The sequence below is a fragment of the Ochotona princeps genome, chromosome 7, assembly GCF_030435755.1.
Source record: "Ochotona princeps isolate mOchPri1 chromosome 7, mOchPri1.hap1, whole genome shotgun sequence".
Taxonomy (NCBI): Eukaryota; Metazoa; Chordata; class Mammalia; order Lagomorpha; family Ochotonidae; genus Ochotona; species Ochotona princeps.
This window is the reverse complement of record NC_080838.1, coordinates 60,418,792-60,441,795: the sequence shown is the minus strand read 5'-3', so window position 1 is coordinate 60,441,795 and position 23,004 is coordinate 60,418,792. Positions and strand designations below refer to the sequence as shown.

The 23,004-nt window shown below is 41.3% G+C and overlaps 2 protein-coding genes across 6 annotated transcripts in view; one reads left to right on the top strand and one right to left on the bottom strand.

Annotated features, from left to right (window-relative positions):
• Window positions 1–11,487, bottom strand: part of PTPN13 (protein tyrosine phosphatase non-receptor type 13) — a 188,933-nt gene extending 177,446 nt beyond the window's left edge. The window contains exon 1 of the mRNA XM_058667102.1: window positions 10,912–11,487. The gene's annotated coding sequence lies outside the window, so the exon portion shown is untranslated. The remainder of the gene's footprint in view (window positions 1–10,911) is intronic.
• A 136-nt stretch (window positions 11,488–11,623) lies between these two features.
• Window positions 11,624–23,004, top strand: part of MAPK10 (mitogen-activated protein kinase 10) — a 444,107-nt gene continuing 432,726 nt past the window's right edge. For all 5 annotated transcript variants that reach the window (XR_009245850.1, XM_058667094.1, XM_058667090.1 and 2 more), the window contains exon 1: window positions 11,624–11,991. The gene's annotated coding sequence lies outside the window, so the exon portion shown is untranslated. The remainder of the gene's footprint in view (window positions 11,992–23,004) is intronic.

The window sequence follows — 23,004 nt, the reverse complement described above, 5'->3', positions numbered from 1 at the left end:
TTTCAGTTCTGGTGCAACAGCCTAGTGGCTGAATCATTCCTTTGCATGCACTGGGATCCCATATGTACTCTGGTTTATGTCCCAGCTGCTCTGCTTCCCATCCAGCTCCCTGCCTGTGGCCTGGGAAAGCAGTCAAGGATGGCCCAAAGCCTTGGGACCCTGTACTTGCGTGGGAGACCTGGAAGAAGCTCCTGGCTCCTGGCTTTGGATCAGCTCAGCGCTGGCCATTGTGACCACTTGGGAAGTGAACCAGTGGTCAGAATAACTTTCCCTCTGTCTCTCCTTCTCCGTAAATCTGACTTTCCAGTAAATAAAAACAAACAAATCTTTTTTTTTCAAACAAATCTTTTTTAAAAAATTATACTTTCAAAGGAATCATAAGTATGATTTTGCTATATATGGCAAATATATTTCCAGAACAAGAAATACATGTTTAAATCTTCACATGAGTTAAGAGATTCAACATACTTGAAAGGGTGCTAAATGAACCAGGAGTGCTTATTTTTATAAATTTATCTTTTGATTCCATGTTCCAACAATTTAAAAAAAAAGTTTATTCAATGGTCTTTATTTCAAAAGCCAGAGAGACAAAGAATGAACACATTGGTGATTCCCCAGTTCACAATAGCCAGGGCTGGGGCAAGTGGAAGGCAGGATACCAGAACTCAATGTGGGTCCCTGCTGTGGGTGGCAGGATCGCCAGCATTTGAGACTTCATCTGCTGGCAGGACCCTGAGTTGATCCCAGGCACTCTCAGTTTAATCAGCGGCACCACAGGGTCTGACCATAGGACTACTTTATACACTAGAGCAACACAGTTTATTTTAGAGAGTTTTTTTTTCTTTAGAAATGTTTAGTAATAGAAAAAAAAGGAGGAAGGGAAACAATACATTGGTCAACTTCACAACATTTTCTCAATCAAGAGAATGACAACTGTTCAGATGATTTTCCTGCTAAAATACTTTGAGAGGATAGGCCTCTTAAAACAAAGTGATGTTATTTAAGAGGCATCTCAGTGCCTTGAAGCAACCAATTAAGTATTTGTTGAGAGTTAAGAAGTTTCCTAATGTTATTTCAGGAATTAAAAAAAAAATTAAGTCCTAAGTGGGTAAAACACTAAATACATTTACTTAATGACATCAGCTTGATGGTGTACTAGATAAAACACTAATCTGAGTTTAAAATGGAAAGATGGGATTTGTTTCAAAACTTTTTATGAGTAGATATCTGCCAAGTATAATATTTATTTCTAAGAAGACAATTAAAAGTTCTTTTGTAAGGGCCTGGCATTTTGGCACAGTGGGTTAAGCCGCTGCCTGCAACAGCACTGGTATCTCACATACGCACTGGCTTGAGTCCCAGCTGCTCCTCTTCTGATCCAGCTCCCTGCCAATGTACCTGGGAAAGCAGTGGCAGATGGCCCAGGGACTTGGGTCTCTGCCATCCAACATGGGACCATTGCAAGAACAACTGTTTAAAAGCTTCTGAGCTATCTCATAAATTTCTGGCTCTCAGCTTTGACCCTGCCTAGTGCCAGCATTGTAACCATTTGGGGAGTAAACAAGGAGAATACTTGTATTATTTCAAATAAATGAAGTAAATATTTTTTTTTTAAAAAAGCTTATTGTTATCCATGTGCACAAAACATTCCCAATTAATTTAAAATCTTGAATCCTAGTGACTATCATATTAAATATTCATAAGGGTGGCAGTAAAATTACACAGTGGCAAACAATCTTAAAAGCTTCAATAGCTGAATATTAAGAACAAGATGAGATTTTGATTTAAATAGCTGTTCTAAATTTACAGCTAAAATAGTTTCATTTGGGGCCCAGTGTGATAGTCTAGTGGCTAAAGTCCTCACCTTGTATGCACCAGGATCCCATAAAGGTGCTGGTTCTAATCCCAGCAGCCCCACTTTTCAGCCAGCTCCCTGCTTGTGGCCTGGGAAAGCAGTAGAGGATGGCCCAAAGCCTTGGGACCCTGCACCCGCGTGGGAGACCTGGAGGAAATCTTCCTTTCTGTCTCGGATGGAAGATCTTTCTCTCTGTCTCTCCTCCTCTTGGTATATCTGCCTTTCCAATAAAAATAAATAAATCTTTGAAAAAAAATAGTTCCATTTGAAACAGAATCCCCAATTCTAGATTTAGTGAGCCAAGTAGTAACTAAACCACACAGCATTTTCAACCAAGTAGATATCACATATAATTCAAACTACTCTGACTACCTCATTCCAACAAAGTGACAAATAACAGAAAACTGAAAGTATTATCAACAGTTGGCCATACTGAGTAAATTTAGAATGCTCAGTAAAAACCGCTTCCACTTCATCCCACGTTCCCAGCTTCAGCGGGGTTGTCTCAGTCCTCTGGGCCCACATTTTACCCGAGCGTCACAGGCTGTGATCATCTGCACTATTCTCTTCACCTTCTCGGATGTGGATTAATGCCTTTCCTGTTCCGGGTATTCAACTTCCAGCTAATCCTGCCTCCATAAAACATGCATCAACCTCTCAGGATTTTCCTAATAGTGATGATTCTTAACTTCTCTCTCTTTCCTTAAATTTCCAGTTCTTCACAAATACCAAAATCATACCTGAAGTCAGATGTTCTTGCTTCTACAACAATATTTTCTAGGATAACATAAATGTAAACTCCCATATTTTCACTTCTATTCGGGGATGAATGTTTGGTATCCACATTAAGATACCACTCAGGGAACTGATCCCCAAATGAGAGTATATGGCTCAAGTTCAGGTTCCACTTTTGAGCCCAGGTTTCTGTTAATGCACATTTAGTAACACATTAAGTTCAAATCCCTTGCACTAGATTAAGTTCTCAGGTTCTTGGCTTCTGCCTGTCACGGCACTGGACATGTGGACATTTACGGAGTGAATCAGTTAGAAGATCTCTCTCTTTCTCAAACAAAACAAACAAATAAAATGTATATTAAAAATTCCAAATCAGCTTACATTCAGGTAGGTACTCTCGTGAAGTTTTACAGGGCAATTTTTTATGTCAATTTCATCTTCATAGCTATTCTGTACAACATATCCAGTCAACATGATGAAAGCAACATAATCACAAACTACTCCACCAGGTCTGTGGGCCTGGAAATGTGTTCCATGCATTACCAAGTGTCTGGTGGAATGCCAGAAGAGAATAGGAATTTGTGAATAAGGAACAATTAAAAAGGCACCTGGGTGTCAGGATGTGGTTAGATTGGCTCTGATTCATCATCACAGATTCATCACTGTTGCTTCTTGAAAACCCTCCACCAGTTTGGCTCATTGACAATGCTTCTTCACTATCCCTTTAGGTAAAAGCATAACATTATCTATTTTTAAACTGTATCTTAATATTTCAGTGCAGTCTTTAAATCTCTTTGATTTAAAAGGCTTGATGCATAAAGAAATACAATAAAATTCAGATGAAAACCCATTTAACCTACAATTCAATTTGATCTCCAGTTACAGCATGAATGTGATATATTACATGACCACCTTAAAATATTCTGTTTAGGGGCTGATGTCATGGTAAGGTAAGCTTCCACCTGTGGTGCCAGCATCCCATGTGGGTACCAGTTTGAGTCCTACTTCTGATCCAGCTCCATGTTAATGGCTGGAAGAGCAGTGGAGCCCTTGCATCCATGTGGGCAACCTGGAAGAGGTTCCTGGCTTCTGGTTTCAAGTCAGCCCAACTTTGGTCACTGCGGCCATTTAGGGAGAGAATCAGTCAATGGAAGATCTCTCTCTCATTCTCTCTTTCTCTCATTCTCACATCAAATAAAAATAAATTGTAAAAAAAAATTTCTAGAAATTGTGTTAAATACATCTCAGCGATAGGATGATGGATTCTTTGCCAGTCTCCATACCTACAATGCCAAGATACACTTACACAGCAGAATGATGTACTTATGACTGTTTTTGAAGGACTACAGTAATAATATAGGGAAAATTAATAGGGGAGGAGTTTTAAGTGGAGGAAGAGAAATCCCAGAGCCTATGAAACTGTATCAGAAAATGAATAAATTAATTTTAAAAAATTCCCTAGAAATTGAATAAAATTCTCCTTGAATTCTAATATTAGAGAATATTATATTCTAGATTTATCATTTTAATTCAGAATTACAAGTACATATATTACAAAGCATCAACCTCAGAAGATATGTTGGCCTAAGTTATAACTGAAATTACAATTAGGCTATAAGATAGCACCTAGTCTGTTTTTCATTTCTCCTTAAAGAGGGCCAGAATTTTAAAACTCCAGTTGTGCTCCACTTAACGGTACATGCCTACAATATAGTTTTATCTAGTTTAGATTTTATAACAGAAAATTCTAAAAGTAAAGTTGCATGAGATTCATTACATTGATTTTTTTTCTACATGTGTGTGTGTGGAGAGGGTCTTTGACTTTAATTATTTATTTATTTGAAAGGAAATGTTGGGGAGTGGGGGTGGGAGGAGACAAGCACAGAGATATCTTCCATTTGCTGATTCACTATCCCAATAGCCACAATGGCTGAGGCTAGGCCAGCCCAAAGGCAGGAGCTTCTTCCTGGTCTCCCCCATGAGAGCAAAGGTTCAAGGACTTTGGCTATCCTCCACTGCTTCTCCAGCTACATTAACTGGATCAGGAGCTAGTTCAGAAGGAGGGAGCAGCTGGGTACAAAAAGACACCCATACAAGATGTCAGCATTAGGCAGCAGCCTAACCTGATCTGCCATAATGCCGGCCCCTGGGTTTTATTTCATTTATTTATTTGTATTTGATAGACAGATTTGCAGAGATTTTCTATCTGCTGGTTTATTCCCTAAATGGCCACAACAGCCAGGGCTGAGCTCATTCAAAGTCAGGAGCCTGAAGGCTCATGAACATTTCCCACTTGCATGGAGGGACCCAAGTACTTAGGCCACCTTCTGCTGCTCTCCCAGCAAGGAGCTGGATCAGAAGTGGAGCAGCCAGGACACAAACCAGTGCCCATATGGGACACCAGCACAACAGTCAGAGGATTAATCTTTTACACCACTCTGCTAACCCCCTCAGTTTTATTTGTTTAACATATATTCCAGCAATCATGAGGTACAACAAGGATACATTTCAGCATTGATTTAAAACATTCTATAGTAAGTTGAGACAATTCCCAGAAAGCACCCAACATCAGAGCAGCAGTGTTCAATGTCCAGCTCTGGTGCTTGATTCTAGCTTCATGCTAATGTAGACTCTGGGAGTTTCCAGCTTCTGATTCAGTCTTGGCTCAGCCATGACTTCAAGGCATTTGTACAGTAAACCTGCAGGCAGCTCTTCCTACTTCTATCTGTGTGTGTGTGTGTGTGTGTGAAATTAATCAATAAAAATAGACACTAGTCTTTAAGAACAATTTTCAGGCCGTATCTTTATTTTTAAAAAGTAACAACAAACTTTCGGTACCTTTACCACAAGTTCAGGTTATATAATTATTATAATCTTTGTGGGTTTTTTTTAATTTTATCTATTTGAAAGGCAGAGAGACAGAGACAGAGACAGAGACAGAGAGAGAGAGAGAGAGAGAGAGAGAGAGACAGAGACAGAGGCAGAAAGATAGTTCAATTGATCTTCCATCCAACAGTTTACTTCCCAAGTGGCCAAAATGGCCGAGGCTAAACCAGATCCAAGCCAGGAACTTAGAACTCCAACAGGGTCTCCCACACAGGTAGCAGGATCCCAAGCACATGAGCCACCTTCCAATGCTGTTGCAGACACATTATTGGAGAGTTTTGTTGCAATTGGAATAACCGGGACTTGAACCAACACTCAGGTAAGCTGCCAGCATTGCAGGCTGTGGCTTAACCAGATGCAGGACAACGCAGGACCCTTTAGCCTTAATTTAAGTTGCAACAGTGCTTCATTTCTGTTACAACTAAGAAGAAAGTATTAAAACATGACGTGGATACTGTGCACAAAACCCTCCATCAGGCATCATCTCAACAACATAATTCCCATCTTCCCTGCACAACTTGCTTGCTTTACCTGAGTAGGTAAAAAGCTGGTATTTTCTGTAAAAAGAAAGGCACCACCAACAAGAAACAATTTTTAAAATGGAAATGTTTTCTTTTCTTTTCAGAACACACTAAATCAATAAAACTTTGATTGGGACTTCCTTTTAGGTATATTAAGGAGAGGGTGCAGGTGCGATGAACGACACAGTACAGTCTCTCCTAACTGTACAACAGTAGTTAACAAGTTCGAGGGAATCCTTTGGCAGCCTCACTCTGCCCCTAAAGGGTGTACTTCTTAAAGGGAGGTGGCAGTCTCCTTTACATCTGTATGTTCATGTTAAAACTAGTAAGATAGTTTTCTGTTGAAAAATCAGTCATGATATTTGATCATGAAAGGTCTCTGTAAGAGAAGGAAAAAATATCTTTGTGGTAAAGGAAAACCTCTGAAGAAGAAAAAGGGTGGTGGGAGCATTTGATTAGATCCCAGCATCTGAGCTGCAGTGAACTATTTTACTTTAGCTATTTTGGGACACTGTATTTTCAGAGCTGAAACTTTCATAGCACAAGGCCAATTAAGCCATTAGTGAGATTTAGAGCATACTGTCATGTCACAAAACCAAGGGCACTGAATCTTCTCTCCTTGGTTAACGATAAAAAGGAAAATCTTATAACCAGGTACAGTAAATTGAAGAAGGTAATACAAGCATGGTGTTTCTTCTGAGTTAAAAACAAAACAAAATAAGACCTTAGAAGCTGTCATTGTACAGCTCATTAGGTCACTTCCTGCAAAGCCAGCCTCCTGCCAGTATGAGTTCTGGCAGCTCCACTTGCGATGCAGTGCCCTGTTAACATACATGGGAAGGTAGTAGAAGATGGCCCAGTTATTTGTGTCCCTGTCATACATGTCAGAGACCTGGAAAGAGTTTGTGTCTCCTGGCTTCAGCTGGCTCAGCCCTGGCTGGTGAAGCTACTTGGGGAATGAACCAAGGGAAAGGAGATCTTATTCTTGATCTCTCTCTCTTTCTAAATAAAGTGTAGTCACAACATATGGCTAGGGATACTGTATGGGACAACAGAGCTCTAGAGAACTAAAGGAAAACATCTGCACCTTAAATTTTTCAAAGGTTTATTTATTTTTTATTTGAAAGGCAGAGTTACAGACAGAGAAGGAGAGAGAGAGAAAGACAGAGAGCGAGAGAGATCTTCCATCTGTTGGTTCTTTCCCCAAATTGTTGTAACAGCTGGAGGTGGGCTGGTCTGAAGCTACGAGCATCCTTTGTGTCTCCCATATGGGTACAAGCACCCAAGGACTTGGGTCATCCTCCATAGCTTTATCAGACCATTAGCGGGGAGCTGGATTGGAAGTGCAGCATCTGGGACTCGAAGATGCACGCATACGGAATGCAGCACCACATGCTGAGGTTTAACTAGCTATGCCACAGCGCCAACCCTAGTGCCTTAAATTTTGTTTGAAATAGTAAAAAGTCTTGCATGTGAACGTGTAATTGATGCTTCTGAGACATATTTCTTTTTCATTCTCATGACATGGAAGAAAGGACTATAATACAACAAGACAATGCTGTTTATGTGTGGGAACAAAATTTTGTATACTTACCATCTAGTAGGGTCTACAGCATTGGCTTCTAAGTTGGCTCCTTTTCATGTCTTAAAACACAATGCCTACAGAGATTCTAGTTCAACTGGTCTTGGTTGAAGCCTGGGCATAAAGATTATTAAAAGCCATGCAGCAGGTTCTAAGATGCAGCCAGACTTGAATCCTCTCAACTAGAGAGAAAGCAGTCATGTGTTAGGCATTAGCTAGATGTCTGGTGCAGGGGCAGCTTGCCGCTCGGGTTTCAATTCTAGCTTCTTGCTGATGTATATCCTGAAAGGTGGCAGGTAATGGCTTGCATGCTCGGCTCCCTGCCACTCACAGGGCAGACCCTGGTTTTGACTTGGCCTGACCCAGTTAGGGCAGGCAGTTGGGGGAGTGAGCTCCTCAATGGATAATCTCTGTCTCTGTCTCTCTGCTCTGTCAAATAAACAGCAGTAATTTATTTTTAAAAAACTTAGTTAAAATGATTTACAGATGAGAAAAGTAAATTTACAGATGAGAAAAGTAAATTTAAAGTTTTCTAGAATTGGGACGCATTGGTCAGACAGTAATGTCCAGATGGGACAGAATAGAATAATGTGCTTATTCATAAGATCTGACAATAAAAGCATGTTAAAAAACTAAAAGGGTCTCAAAGATACATTCATTTTTCTTCCAAACTCAAAGACTATTGAACTCCTTGCCTGAAAAGCAATTTACAGATCACCGTTTTGATATGACTAGGTACCGTAACTATGAAACTTAGAATTCTAACTTAGGCCATTAAAAGTCCTATTATTGATTTATTCATTAAACATTGTCTTTCAAAAATACTGTTCCCACATTGCTCAATGCATCTGAATTTTAAAATTCACAAGGAAGTTTCAAGAAAAAAAAGAAAGGAAAATACACTCCAGATCCTCATTCTTCCCATCAATACTATTCTATACTGAGACCCAATCTTTTTTTGCCCTTCCCCACACCCCTTCCTTGAAAAGTGACATTAATTCATATGAGTCAATTTGGTTATATCACAGCTTACTGTTATAAGTGGCGGCACAGACTTCTTCTAAAGTATATTCCGAAACAGGAACGCACGGACAGGAGTCACTTGTGAATACAGCAGGCTGCAGTATGCTTGTGGCTGCTTCTCCACCTCAAACGGTCTTATTTATAATTTAATTATACCATAAAAATGTTTTGTGCTTTATCGCAAAATTATGCACTGGAAGAAGCAGAAGAAAGAAAAGAGGAGGCGGAGGAAGGGAAGAGGAGGGAGTGGGAAGGAGATAAACTGGAAAACCAACGTGGGAGAAGCTACTACAATGCTCATTTCATTCACACCTTAACCTATTAGAGATGGAACAAAGCAGGACATGTGTTTCCTCATAAGAATACCTAAATTCCATTCATTTAAAGACACCTGTCTTCCACTGCAAAACAACGATTAGCCAATGCTCACACTCACACCCACCACTTAAGGGCCAATTCTCAGGGTGGGAGGGGGGCAGTGCTGACATTACAAAGGCACGCCAGTTCTTGTCTGGTTACTCCACTTGCCATCCAGCAGGCGGCTAAGGCACCTGGAAAGCAGCAGAGGATGGCCCAAACGCTTGGGCCCCTGCATCCACACTGGAGATCCAGATGAAGTTTCTGGCTCCTGGCTTCAGCCCGGCCCAGTGATTTGGGGAGTGAACCAGCTGATGCAAGATCTCTCTACTTCTTTCACATGAGGTAAATATTTAAATAATAAATAAATAAGGGAAACTCTCAAAGGATGTCTGACAATTTCATAGTATTAAAATCTGTTCTTTAAATTGACACTGATTAATGGTATGTGACTTGAAATATGAAAAGTCATGGAGATTCTTGCACCCCAATACTCAATCTTTAAAGAATAGGTGAGTCCTGCAAGCAAGTAAAAATGTTGACGGGATAAATGTAAATCCAAAGACACCTAAATAATGGTAATGAAAGCCACAAGTTTCTTACTGTGGAAGAAACAGTCTCTTTTTTTTTAATCGCTAAGCCTAGATATTTTTACTTGCTATTGCAGCTCCCATCCGACCAGCTTCCCCCAGATACTCCTACAAAGCCTCTAACATCAAAGTTAGAACACAGCGTTCTGAAAAAGTTGTCAATCTACAATGGAAGGATGAAGTAGCCAACGCACCTCTGTATTAACTTACAGAATCGATCTATGCATGAGCTTACTGAAAATGTTCTTAGCGCTATTAAAAGCTGAAATAATTTGTATCACAGTACCACACGCAGCCACCTAACACACACAACGTTTTCAGCTTGTCCCTACCAAGCCAGCCATCAAGAGTTTGGGAAAACACCACTTGTTAAATTCTACACGGACTTTTCTTCTCCACCTTTTCTCATCAGCTTACTAGACAAAAATTTAGAAGCTTGCTAATTAATTAGAAGCACTCCTCACATCCCACAGATCCGGTGGCCTACATTTTGTTTAGGTGCCACCTTGAAAACAAACCCGATTGCCCCATTTTCTGAGAGGTAAACTCAGTTCCAGGCAGCTCCCTATGAAGTCACCGCGTTTGTTGTTTCAAAGATGCAATTAAACGAAAATGACACAAGACTGTGGAGGAGAGGGGTTGGAAGTCTGTGGAGGTGTCAATCAAACACCCCAATGAAAACTGTATCGCCGTAAATCTCTCCCGTGATACTGTCTCTCCGTCCTGCCTTCCCCAGCATTAGTGACCGAAGGAAATTAACCCTCAGAGGAATTCTCTTGACTGAGGGTGTTTTACGTGGAGCGTCCCAGCTGAAGGCACTCAGAGTGTTCCGGAATGAGCCGAGGGGAGGAAGGGGCCGGAACGTAAACTGGAGCCGAAGAGCAATAAAGCGCTCGCACCAGGCAAGTGCCTCCTTCGGCCCCTTCCCCGCCTCCCCGCCCCCTCTTCACCCAACCCCTGCACATACACATTCTTCTGGGAGGCCTCCAACCACACCATCTCCACAATCATTTACAGAAATGAGAAACAGACTCCGGGAGCCCTTCCCTCCTGTGCGCACCAAGCAGAGCGCGCACCAAGCAGGATGGGGCACTGTCACTCCACAGGCTCGCTCCCCCTCTGGGGTTCCAGTCCCCCTAACCTGCGCCTTCAGCGCAGGAGAGGGAATCTTTCTACGCGGGAAAGTCCGCCTCACCTTTCCCCACTTGACCACACACAAGCACCCCAGAAACAAAAATCCAGAGGGGGGAAAGTTCCTTTCATGGGGGTGCTGAGGGGCCGGAGCCCCAGCAGAGTGCGACAGCCTCCCGTGGGGCGCTCGGGCACGGCCAGGGCAGGGCGCGGGGCCGTGGGCGTCCTTACCGGCTCGTGCGGACGCTCGGTCCTCCTACTGCGGCGCGGGGCGAGGGCTGCGGGGACGCGGCGTCTGGGCGGGCCGCCGGCAGCCGCCGCGGGCGCCGAGAGCCACCACCTCTTCTCTGCCGAGCGGCTTCGGGCGTGGGCTGCAGGAGCTGGAGAGGGAGCCTAGGGAGGGAGACAAGAGAAGCAGCATCTCCTCCTCCTCCTCCACACCTCGGAAACGCCCCTCCAGCGGCGACCTCCAGAGACCACGGCCTGACCCTGGAGCACTTGCACACCTTCGCACACCCTCCTTGAAGAACTTCCCCCCACCAAAAAAAAAAAAAAACTTTTAAGCGCGGACTTCTCAAGTCCTGCAGCTGGCTCCGATCGCGGCTGAGACGGCTGAGAGGGCGCCGGGAGCCTGGGAGCGCTGCTCGCCAGCACTGGGGTCTCTGAGGGCCGGAATCATGGTGTGTCTGCCGCCGCGCGCCTGGCGGAGACACTGGCACGACTGGGGCTCCACCTCGCGCGCCCGCGCGGGCCACGCCTCCCGGCCCCGTCAATCACTCCTTCCAGGGCTCCGGTAGGACCGCGGAGCTTCAACCCTGCGCTCCCCTCCACCTCATTGGCTCGCCTGACCTCCAGCCCCGCCTCCTCTCTAGGGACTAGGTCGCCGGGGAGACCAGCGCCCCCGTTTCCACGACAACCGGCGCCTTGGGCCTGGCTTTTCGCGTTCTTCTGACTAGTCAGACGCTCAGGTTAATGGCCGAACAGCTAAGTTCCCACTTTAGGCCGAGTTGAAAACTCAGCTGATGGCCCCCACCCCAACACACGCACATACAGTTCGGCTTCAGAAACGGCACCTGACCGCCCTTGGGGAGTGAGAGCTAGAGGGAAACCTACCCAACTGCGGGTTTGTCCTCTGTCACTCTCAACCCCTCCCCCACTTGCCTTCCTCAGCATCTCAGTCGAGTTTCCACGTTCCCACCAGGCGACCTGGGCTTTGAAAGGGTGAGGAGAAAGGAGAGAGAGCAGGGCCGGGTCAGCTCCCCTCACGAGACAGCAACTTAAAAAATGGCGCGGTCAACGAGAAACGACTTGGTGAGTTTGCCCACCGGTGTAAAGTGATCTTCAAAGGCGTGGTGGTGGCAGCACGCCCCCAAATGTCCTCGGGAAAGTTTTGAAAACGTTATGTGAATACTTATCTTGTTCTTTTCCCTGTACAACTTAAATAAGCCTGGAGTTGAAAATCCCCAAGTAGTAGATGTAGGAATCGATACAATAACCATTTTTTTTTCTTCACGTGCCACAAGTTGGCAGAAGTCTGTGTCCTGGTGGCTTTTCCTTTCATGCCATCTGCAACATCTGAGTTGCATTCATTTCAAAGGAGGGGGGGAGGTCTTGCTGAATTCAGGAGCAAATAGTGGCTTGCAATTTGATTTTTTAAAGTTCTGGCTTAGTTGCGAAAGCTAGTCCACTTTGAGAAGGAGACCCGTGGGGATAGATTTAGTGTGGGAGCCCTGGTATTGGGCACTAGGTGAATCTGGATTCCCTGGCAACTCCTCCGCCTTCCTCCTTCCAAGAAAGTCGAAGCTGGCTCTCTGGCCCTGCGGCTGCTGAATACCTGTATGACGAATGCAGGAATTAATAGTAATGATTTACCTTTGGCGAACACCTGAATTTTCATTATCTCATTTATGAAATGAATACCTATGATGGATGTCTTTGGTCAAATATGCGTCCAAGTATGCACTGAATCTGACACACTGGAAAAGGCACAGCCAAATCTCAAGATTAGATTCCTGCCCTCAAGGAGTTAACCATGTAATCTAAGAAGGGGGAAAATACTAGTGCTTTTGAAACAATTAGGCAACAGGTAAGCTACAAAGAATGCCTGATTTGAGCACATTAGCAAATAAGAGAAAACGTGGTGTGGGAATCACCTACACATGTTAAGTTATAGAAGGGCAGGTGTTAAATGCACCGGTAAGATGTGACTTGGGGTATCTACCGTGTATCAGAGTACCTGGATTTGACTCGGATTATGGAGGAGGAAATTTTAAACCAGGCTTTGCAAGGTAGATAATGAGATGAATAATGCAAAGATGAGGAAAGACAGTCGAGGAAGATAACACAAAACTAAAAACTGAGGCTCCTGTGGTGGCTTAGCAAACTAATCCTCTGCCTGTAGCACTGGCATCCCGTATGGGTGCTGACTCTAGTCCCAACTGCTCCTCTTCGCATTCAGCTCTCTGCCCATGGCTTGAGAAAGCAGCAGAGGATGGCTCAGGTCTTTGGATCCCTGCGCCCACCACATTGGAGACATGAAGGAGGCTGGCTCCTGGCTTTAGTTTGGCACAGCTCCTGACATTGTGGCCATTTGGGAAGTAAATCAGTGTGTGAAAGATCTCTCTGCAAATCTGCCTTTCAAACAAAATTAATAAATCTTAGAAAAAAAAAAAAGCTAAGGGCTGCCATTCGGAATGAATGGTAAAAGTAACAGTGAGAAGGCTGGCCTAGGTGCAGTGCAGACAAAAGGGAAGGACAGAAAGAGCCCTCCCCCGCCTTTTAGATATTCTGATTCTTGTAGCAAGAACATATGACAGGGAGGGAGAGGCAGGTTTGGAAGAATAAACAATTTAAATGAAAAGAAATTCATGCATTGGTCAGAGAGAAAAGCAGTATCTCTAAAACCTGCAATCGCTTGTGAATGATGTCACACGCAGTGTGGTAAATTAACACAAAAGTAGACAAGCCACAAGATTGTCAGCATTTTTTTTCTTTGCATTTAGGCCATTACAGGTGGTTGCCCTTAAGGCCTTTTTTTTTTTTTTTTTTTTTTTTTTAATGAAAAGGAGTAATCCCTCTATTTTGGATGAGCTGAAAAGCAGGCTTTAAAACAAACTCTGATGAAGCGTACACAAAAGAGAAATCCACAGGTTTATCTCCTATTCAATATAAAGTAAAAATAAAAGTTAAATATTAAGAGAAGACAGACCTAGCAAATAACATACCTAAATTTAGAGGAGTTATCATAGGTCTACAGCATTGGTACAATGAACAAAGGAAATGAACCCAGACGTTCTGACACTGGGACCTTAATAGGGAGAGCTGATGCCCACCCTAGAAGCTGGAGAGTGCAACTTCAGTATCACAGTGTAAATAGTTTGTATCTTTGCACTTATTCCACTTAAGAAATTTATCTTATATTGAAATGCACAATCAAAGCTATCAAAGATAGTTCTTCTTTATTTAAAGTTTTGTATTTGCTTATTTTCATTTTATTTGAGAGAAGGACACAAACACAGAGTGAAGTCTTTCATCCACTAATTTATCTCCCAAATGCTGGTAAACAGTTGGAGATGGGTACGGCCAAAGCCAAGAGTCTGGAAATTCAATGCAGGTGACCCCTGTTGATGGCAGGGACTCAGGTACTTGACCCATCACCTGCTGCCTCCCAGGGTGCCATTAACAGGAAGCTGGATCTGAAGCAGAGGGAGTTTGGAGTTAAACCAGTCGCTTCAATTCAGGATGTAGGTGTCCCCAGCTGCAGTCTAAACACTGTGCCAAACACTTGCCCCGGTCAAGAAATATTTTGTTTGATGTTGGTAACCATAAAACTGGGGTGGAGGGGAGGAGTCAATAATAGCAGAATGAGGAAGCTATGAAACATCCATATATTTATAAAATTTGATTATATATATGTTAGATTACATATAAAATATAATATATGCAATCTAATGAAAGATCAAGTTGTTATAAGACTGATCTTTTTTTTTCAAAAGCATACATATCTATATGTACATTTGGAGATATTTATACTCTTACTGTTACTCTGAGGGTTACACCGATGGAAAAACATTGTATTTCTGAGATTGTTTTCTTTCAAATCTTTTGTGGTGAATATGTGTTACTTTTTAATAATGGATCCAACATAGCTCATTTCTGCTAATCATAAGGGAATTAGAAAGCAGGCATTAGCACAGCTTCAAATGGACTCCCAGTGGCATGGATGTTCTTCCCTTAGACAACCATCATTGGTACATCCTTTGACATGCACAAAGTAAGGAATATTTTACATGGGATTCATGGACTACTCCATAATGGATTCCCAAGATTATATTCCAAGTAAATATGGCTGTGCTTTTTTTCTAAGAGAAATTCCCATGCAATTTAACAAATACGCAAAGGGTTTTTAGCACCCTAAAACTTTCAGATGTGTCTTAAATGCCAATGGCTTAAAAATACTGTCTTTTACTTTAAAGGCTAAAATGAATTTGGGACTAATCCAAATCTGTAAATAGCAATGTTTTCCCAGCTGGTTTCTTGTGTACCTCTCAATGTGAAATATTTGTATTCTGGCTGGGACCAACTACGTTAGTGTTTTTTCCTCCCTTGAAGCCTGGAAACATGTTATCCTTCCTTGCTTACTGAGTAAGGACTGTGATGGGAACTTTGCCCAGGTGAGAAGCAGGAGCAAGATCAGTAATCCACCAAAACCTGAGCAGGTAATTGGAGCACAAACTCTTGACAGTGCTTCAGGAAGACTTTACGGGGCAGTACTAACCCTTCTGTGTAAAGCAGGAATTAGCTGGGGGAAAAATGGAAACCAGATCTGACTGCAGTTCCCCTCAGGCCTGTTGAGTTTCCAGGCTAGTTTCTGTTGATAGTAGCAGAACCCTCTGTAACATTTGAGAATTCCCCTAGGATGTAGAGTTACAGGACAGCAAAGGCCTGGATAACAAATGGTCAAAGGCAGCCTGGTAGTTTAGGACATTGAAAAGAGCACAGAATCTTAACTCTGAAGACCAGAGTACAAATCTTGACAAGCCACTTCACTTTAGGGTCTAATTTTCCTCATTTATGAGAGGGAAGGAAATAAAATAAAGACAGCTAATATGTGACACACATGATATTTGGTGTGATGTTCCTTCGGTGTTCAGATGTGCCAAATAAATATATGTATGAAAACTGAATTTTTTTTAAAAAGTTTTTTAAAAGACCACAATTTTTTAAGAAATAAAACAATAACAAAAGGCAGTAACAGTTTTTTAAAGTAGTGGTGGTTTTAGACTTGAAACAAATATTTGAAATAATGTTTAATTCTGAAAAATATGGGAAAAATTTTATTAGATTCTAAGACTAGGTGATCCTAGGAAAGATTAAGTCATAAAATTTGATTGTGGTGTTCCTGTAACTTTGACTTTTCTTTGCTTACTTGCTTTTCCAACTTTTTCTTCGTAGCTTGCTTGGGGTATACTAAAGCTTATTTCCATTTTTCTCCCAAGTAGTCCTCAATTCACAATGGTTATTTATTTACTCTGATTTGGGCTAACTACAAGTTAAGACTAAAAGTAGCCACTAGTTCGTTCTTTACAGGTGCTTCAAGGAAAACAATTCTCTCAACTAAAATTCTCAGTTGGGATTTCTCACCTGTAGCCATTGATAAGTTACCCTTTAAGTTGATTACCTTTAGAAAATCATAGTTAAAATTCACTTTACCTTCTAGCTTTCGCTCTTCACCTATTAGCATGGATTGGTTTATCAAATTAGGTAGTTGTCACTTTAAACCCTGAGGCGGAGAGATACTAGCTCAGTAAATTTTAATTAATGAAGGAGAGAGAGGAATGAGGGGAGGCTAGTTTTCAGTGATCAGTGGGAGAGGGAAAAAAGGAATTTTGCAGAGTTGGGGAGAAGTGTATGGTTCAAGATGAGGGAGTTGGGGGAGTTTATGGTGTGAGATGACCCTTTGGGAGGGGATTGAGGAAGTATATGTCGTACTAAATGGGCATGGCACTGAACTCAAACTGCCTAGTCCACAGTTTTTAATAGGGTTGGTCTTGTGTATCTGACTCATTTCTGCAACTTGTCCTGGCAAGTTATGTAACCGCCTGTTCAGTTTGGTTGAAGGGTGTATACATGGCAAATAAGCACAATCCTTCTGTTTTCTGAAACTTAGTTGTATTAGAACATACATTAACTCATGCAATAAGAATATTCTGCCCTCTAAACCTGACTGGCGGGACTTTGTCTTGGGATTGCAGCTGCCAGTGTTGATTTTTGTGAAGTGTTCCCAGAAACAGGCTGACACAGAAGTTAGGCTTTCCGGTTTTCAAGAGTGATTTCACGTTGTCTGATGGCAGTGAATTGCTGTGCAAGCAAGTTGGTTAGTCAAGTTTGTTAGGTGGAGTTAGAGTGTTTAACAAGGCATTACTTTCTAAATTAATGATAATAATGTTGATCTGATTTTTACATTTTCTTCTGCAATGTCTAGTAGGAAACTAGGAGAAAAATGCTGTTATCTACGGAAGGTAGTTATTAGTTTAGGGCCAAATCCAGACCTAGGATATCTGTATGAAAGGGGGAAATGCTATAGAGCCAGTGTCATGGTTCAGCAGGAAAAGCTGCTGCCTGCAACGCTGGCCTTCTAAATGAGCATGCTGGCTCATGTCCTGCCTGCTTCACTTCTGGTCTAGTTCTCTTATAATGGCCTGGGAAAGCACTGGAAGATGTCCCTGCAACCCACATAGGAGATCCAGGTGAAACTCCTGGGTCCCAGGTTTGGCCTGCCCTAACCCTGGCCACTGTGGTTATCTAGGGAGTGAATTAGCAGATGGAACAGTTCTCTGTATTTCCCTCTGCCTCTGTAACTCTGTCAGGCAAATAAACAAATCTTTAAAAACACACACACACACACACACAAAGTGATGATTCGAGATGTTAAACTTGCAGCATTTGGCAACAATGTGAGGAGAACAAATCTCAGAGAGTTAATTGAAACTGTTAGAATTAGTATAGTGAAGTAGAAAACTACGAAATATTGTGCATTTACAATTAACATGGTAGTTTTGAAAAAATAATAAACCATTATATTAATGGCTAGTCTTTTAATGCTGGGCCAACACTTTGTATCTTCTGCTGTTGAATGTTTTAGACTTTTAAAGCATAAATACTTTCTCTAATGCAAAATCTACAGTTTCTCCCTTGGTTTCTGTTCAAGTAGAACTTGAGAACTTGAAACAATAAGTTCAGGATGCTTCTGTGTCTGTATAATACATTCTAGTTTTCTTGTCTATGGTAATTTGAGCCAGTGCTTTGCCTTTTTCATAGCATGCTATGTCATGTAAAAAATTATGCTAAAAATACATAACATAAAACACACATTCATGTTAAGTGTCAGTTCTACTTTTAATATGAAAAATGTCGTTGGCGCTTTAATTGAACAAAGTATGTAATATCAAATTATTCAATTATATTAGCAATAATAGCTCATTAGCAGTATGGAAAACTGCAACAGTTTATCTTACATAAGTTTCTGTTTTGTTACTGTACAGTCCCCAGCTCTTAGAACAGTGCTTGTTGCATTCTAGAACATGCTGTCATGCTCAGTAGTAAGCATTCAAGCACCAACAAGAGATTGATCAAATGGCTCTAGATTGTTATAACTCAGCTGAAGGCAGTAAGTGTCCAGGTATAAATGATATAGCCTATACATAAACACATAAAACCATTCATACACATCTAGCCCCATGTTTTTTAAAGTAAATGGTTCAAGTATGAGGAGATCACTTAATAGTCCTTCTATTTTATTTTTTAAAATAGGCGTCTATGGATTTGCACAGTCTCGTACACAGTGAGTGTTCGACCATCCTTAGTGTGTGTGTTTGTTGGTTGATCTCGTTATTATTTCTTCACCAAGAGAAGGAAGGACAAAGAGAAAAGGGAAGGGGCGGGTGATGAGAGAGAGAAGGAAAGCAGAGAGTACAAGCAGGGGCAAAATGGAGAGATCGTGTATTACAGGGGAAGTGTGGAAGAGAAAAGAAATTTCTCCACTCCTCCAACAAAGCAGTTACTAAACTGTGCCATTAATAAGAACTCAGGAATGAATTCCATTTTCTCTGATCAAACAACACATTCTGGTTACTCACCTTTAGTAAGCATTCTTTCGTACCATTGTTGTTCAAATGACCGATTCTCTTGTTCAGTTTTCTTAAGGGGAAAGTGTCAATCCTGAGGGTGGTCTGATTGAGTGGAGAGCTAACTGTGTGCTGACCAGAAATCTCTTCTGTTCAAAACTTGCCTTTTGTATACCTCTGATCAGCTTGAGGCAAGGGCTAGATTCCAGTCATATTACTACTAAAAATATAGTTTGATCTATTCCTGTAGAACCTCCAGAGCCCTGAATTTTCTGACCTATTCCATTTTTTTTTTCCTGGAATTCCCTGTAAGATATTCCACATGAACTTTGTAATGTTTGTGCTTTTCTTCATATAAGAAACTAAGTTGTGGTACGTCAGGTTAAACTGCTGCTTGAGTTTCCTACATTCCGTCTCATCCAGCCTCCTCTACTTCTCTTGTGGAATAGCTTCCTGCTAAGGTGCCTGGGCGTTCAGCAGAAAATGACCCAAGTACTTGGGGTCCTGTCATCCATGTGGGAGATCAGTAGTGCGTTCCTAGATTCTGGCTTCAGCTTGGCACAGAGCTGGCTGCTGCAGACATATGGGGAGTGAATGAGCAGGTAAAAGCTCTATCTCACTGTCTCTTTCTACAAACAAAATAAATAAACAAAAAAATCTCTTTAAAAAAATTTATCTTATTTTTTTTTTTTTAAAGATTTTATTCATTTTATTACAGCCAGATATACACAGAGGAGGAGAGACAGAGAGGAAGATCTTCCGTCCGATGATTCACTCCCCAAGTAAGCCGCAACGGGCCGGTGCGCGCCGATCCGAAGCCGGGAACCAGGAACCTCTTCCGGGTCTCCCACGCGGGTGCAGTGTCCCAATGCATTGGGCCGTCCTCAACTGCTTTCCCAGGCCACAAGCAGGGAGCTGGATGGGAAGTGGAGCTGCCGGGATTAGAACTGGCGCCCATATGGGATCCCGGGGCTTTCAAGGCGAGGACTTTAGCCGCTAGGCCACGCCGCCGGGCCCAATTTATCTTATTTTTGATGTTTAATAAATCTCCTTTATAAAGAATAAAAGTTAGGTAGTAGGAAGTTGTTTCTGATGATGTGCAATAATGTCCAAGTCATCCTCACTGCATTTCTCTGGCGTTGACTGATCAACTCTATACATTTCATCCTCTTTCAAGATCAAAAGAAAAATGAAAAACTGGACAAAACCTTGTCTATTTTTCTTTCTTTTTAGATTTATTTATTTTATTTTTTAAAAAATTGATTTTTTATTGGAAAGTCAGAGATACAGAGAGGAGGAGAGACAGAGAGGAAGATCTTCTGTCTGATTATTCACTCCCCAAGTGACCACAATGACTGGTGCTGCACTGATCCGATCCGAAGCCAAGAACCAGGAGCTCTTCCAGGTCTCCCATGTGGGTGCAGGGTCCCAAGGCTTTGGACCATCCTCGACTGCTTTCCCAGGCCACAAGCAGGGAGCTGGATGGGAAGCAGGGCCTCCAGGGTTAGAACCAGCGACCATATGGGATCCTGGCGTGTGCAAGGTGAGGACTTTAACCATTTTACTATGCACCGGGCCGGATTTATTTATATTTATTGGAAAGTCAGAGATACAAAGAGGAGGAGAGACAGAGAGGAAGATCTTCTGTCTGATTATTCACTCCTCAAGTGACCACAATGGCCAGTGCTGTGCCGATCCAAAGCAAGGAGCCAGGAGCCTCTTCTGGGTCTCCTACACGAGTGCAGGATCCCAAGGCTTTGGGCCATCCTCGACTGCTTTCCTAGGCCACAAGCAGGGAGCTGGATGGGAAGTGGGGCTGCTGGGATGAGAACCTGAGCCCATATGGGATCCTGGTGCGTTCAAGGTGAGGAACTTAACCGCTAGGCCACCGTGCCAGGCCCAGTTAGTTCTTTTTTGTATGTAGAAAACTTTAAGTGTTCCCCAGAAATCTTCCTAGCAGTATCCTTCATTTGCATGTTGTTCGCCAGAATATGACTGCAAAGAAAACAAGGAAGTGAGTACGGGGATTGGAGACAGATAACAGTTTATGTAGGCATCACTTGTCCTTGTGACTTCAGTACCCTGGTGTAGGGCTGTCACAGGAAGAGTTGGTGTTCAGTAGGGTGTTAGGTAGGTTAAACAGGTTATTTGGGTGCAGTAACACATTTTTTCTGTAAGTCTCTAATTAGACAAATAAATAAAATCATATGAATTATTTCAGCTCAATGTAATTTTTCAATGAATTGCTTGTCTGTCCAATATAATAATGTATTCATTTTTATACCACCTCACTAATTATATTAATAACATGTTCATCTCTAACCAGTCATAAGATCAAAATATAAATGTAAGTCACCGCCTAAAATGCCAAATCTTTATAAAGCAGATTAAATTTTAAGTAAAATATCATCATTTTCTCAGCCACTTTTTAAAATTTCCTTTCAAATTCTAGTCTTTCCTAGCCCACAGGTTTAGTTTAGTTTTCATTTCCTGTTCGATTATCATCAACAGTGTCAGGCCATGGTCTGTTTCTTCCCTCACTGTGTTCTTTGTAAAAGTGATTTTTTTTTTAGATGACACATGATTATTTCAGTCTTGTTATACTTACAGATTAAGCCATGTAACATATAATAGCTCTAAGGCACAAGAGGCCTGTTTTTGAAGGACAAATAAGGAGTCAAAGTTGCTACTTGACATGATTATAAAGTCAAGGTTAGCATCATTTTGGTGGCACCAAAGTTCTGAGTTCATATTAGATGATATATGTAAAACTCATGCTCTGTTTTGCCTGTTGCATACCACTATTACAATAATTCTGTAAAAATAATGTGTTTATATTAGAAATGTAGTGTCTAGTGCTTGAAGATAATGCTGATCTCATACTGTACTTGTAACAAAATAAACAAAAAGGCATTAGCTAATTTCTTCACACTTTAACATTTCTTCTTCCTGAAAGAGATTGCTTTTTTACTTTGAAAGAGCAAAAGATTAATTTTGATTTGTCTTTTTTATTCTCTCCTAGTTCTGTTTTCTATTTATTAATACTTCCATCTTAAAGATGATTCATAATGAAAAATGTTTTATACTTTTGAAGACCAACAGAAAAGCCTATAGATTCACTAAAAAATTCATGAGAATTCCTAGTATGCTTAAGAACTGCTAAAATAATATCTTGACAAAAAATCTTGATTTGGATATTAATTATTCAAACCATTTCGTTCATAAGTTTCCTCAATGTTTGAAGATATAATTTTTAGTGATTGCTAGAGAATTATCAGTATTAGCTAAAAATACAAAAGAATATGTATGATTAGTTAATAATTAGTTAATATTTTAAAATTGATGAGGTATTAAAAATACACAGATAAAAGTCGAAGAATTTAGAGCTGGGACCAGCACTGTAAAACTGCGGGTAAAGCTCTAAGGCACAAGAGGCCTGTTTTGGAAGGAGACGAAAGGAGTCAAAGTTGTTATTTGACGTGAACATGAAGTTAAGGTTAGCATCATTTTGGTGGCACCAAAGTTCTGAGTTCATATTAGATGATATATGTAAAACTCATGCTCTGTTTTGCCTGTTGCATACCACTTATGCAATAATAGTTTCAGGTCAGAACAGGCTATTCAGTTCTAGAAAGAGGGATATTCGTGGATGAACTTGAAGTATGTTTGCATTTTTTTTTCTCTCTTCTACCAAGTCCCCATTTTGAGTTCTGTTAAAAGTTGTTCGTGTCACATTAGTAGGGGGAGAGTTTAATTATGCACACAACCCCCAACCCCTTCGCTATCTTTAAAATTCTTCCTGGAAAAAATTGATTTCTGTCTGATCACTTAAGCTGTTAGAATTTATTATATGATCTTTGATTAAATCAGGAATCAGTTTTTATTTAAGATTTGGGAAATTAAAATATTTAAGTAAAATTGAATATTCAAATTTAATTTTCTATTGTTTAGAAGTGCAATTATATAATAGTTAACCAAATTAGTACTATTAATTTACTTTAAATTTATCTAATTGGAAATATAGATTTACAAGGAAAAGGTAAGACAGAGATATCTTCTATCTGCTGGCTTACTCCTCAAATGGCCACAACAGCTAGAGCTGAGCTGATCCAAAGCCAGGAGCAAGGAACCTCCTTTGGGTCTCCCACATGAGTTCAAGGTCCCAAAGACTTGAGTCATCCTCTGTTGCTTTTCCAGG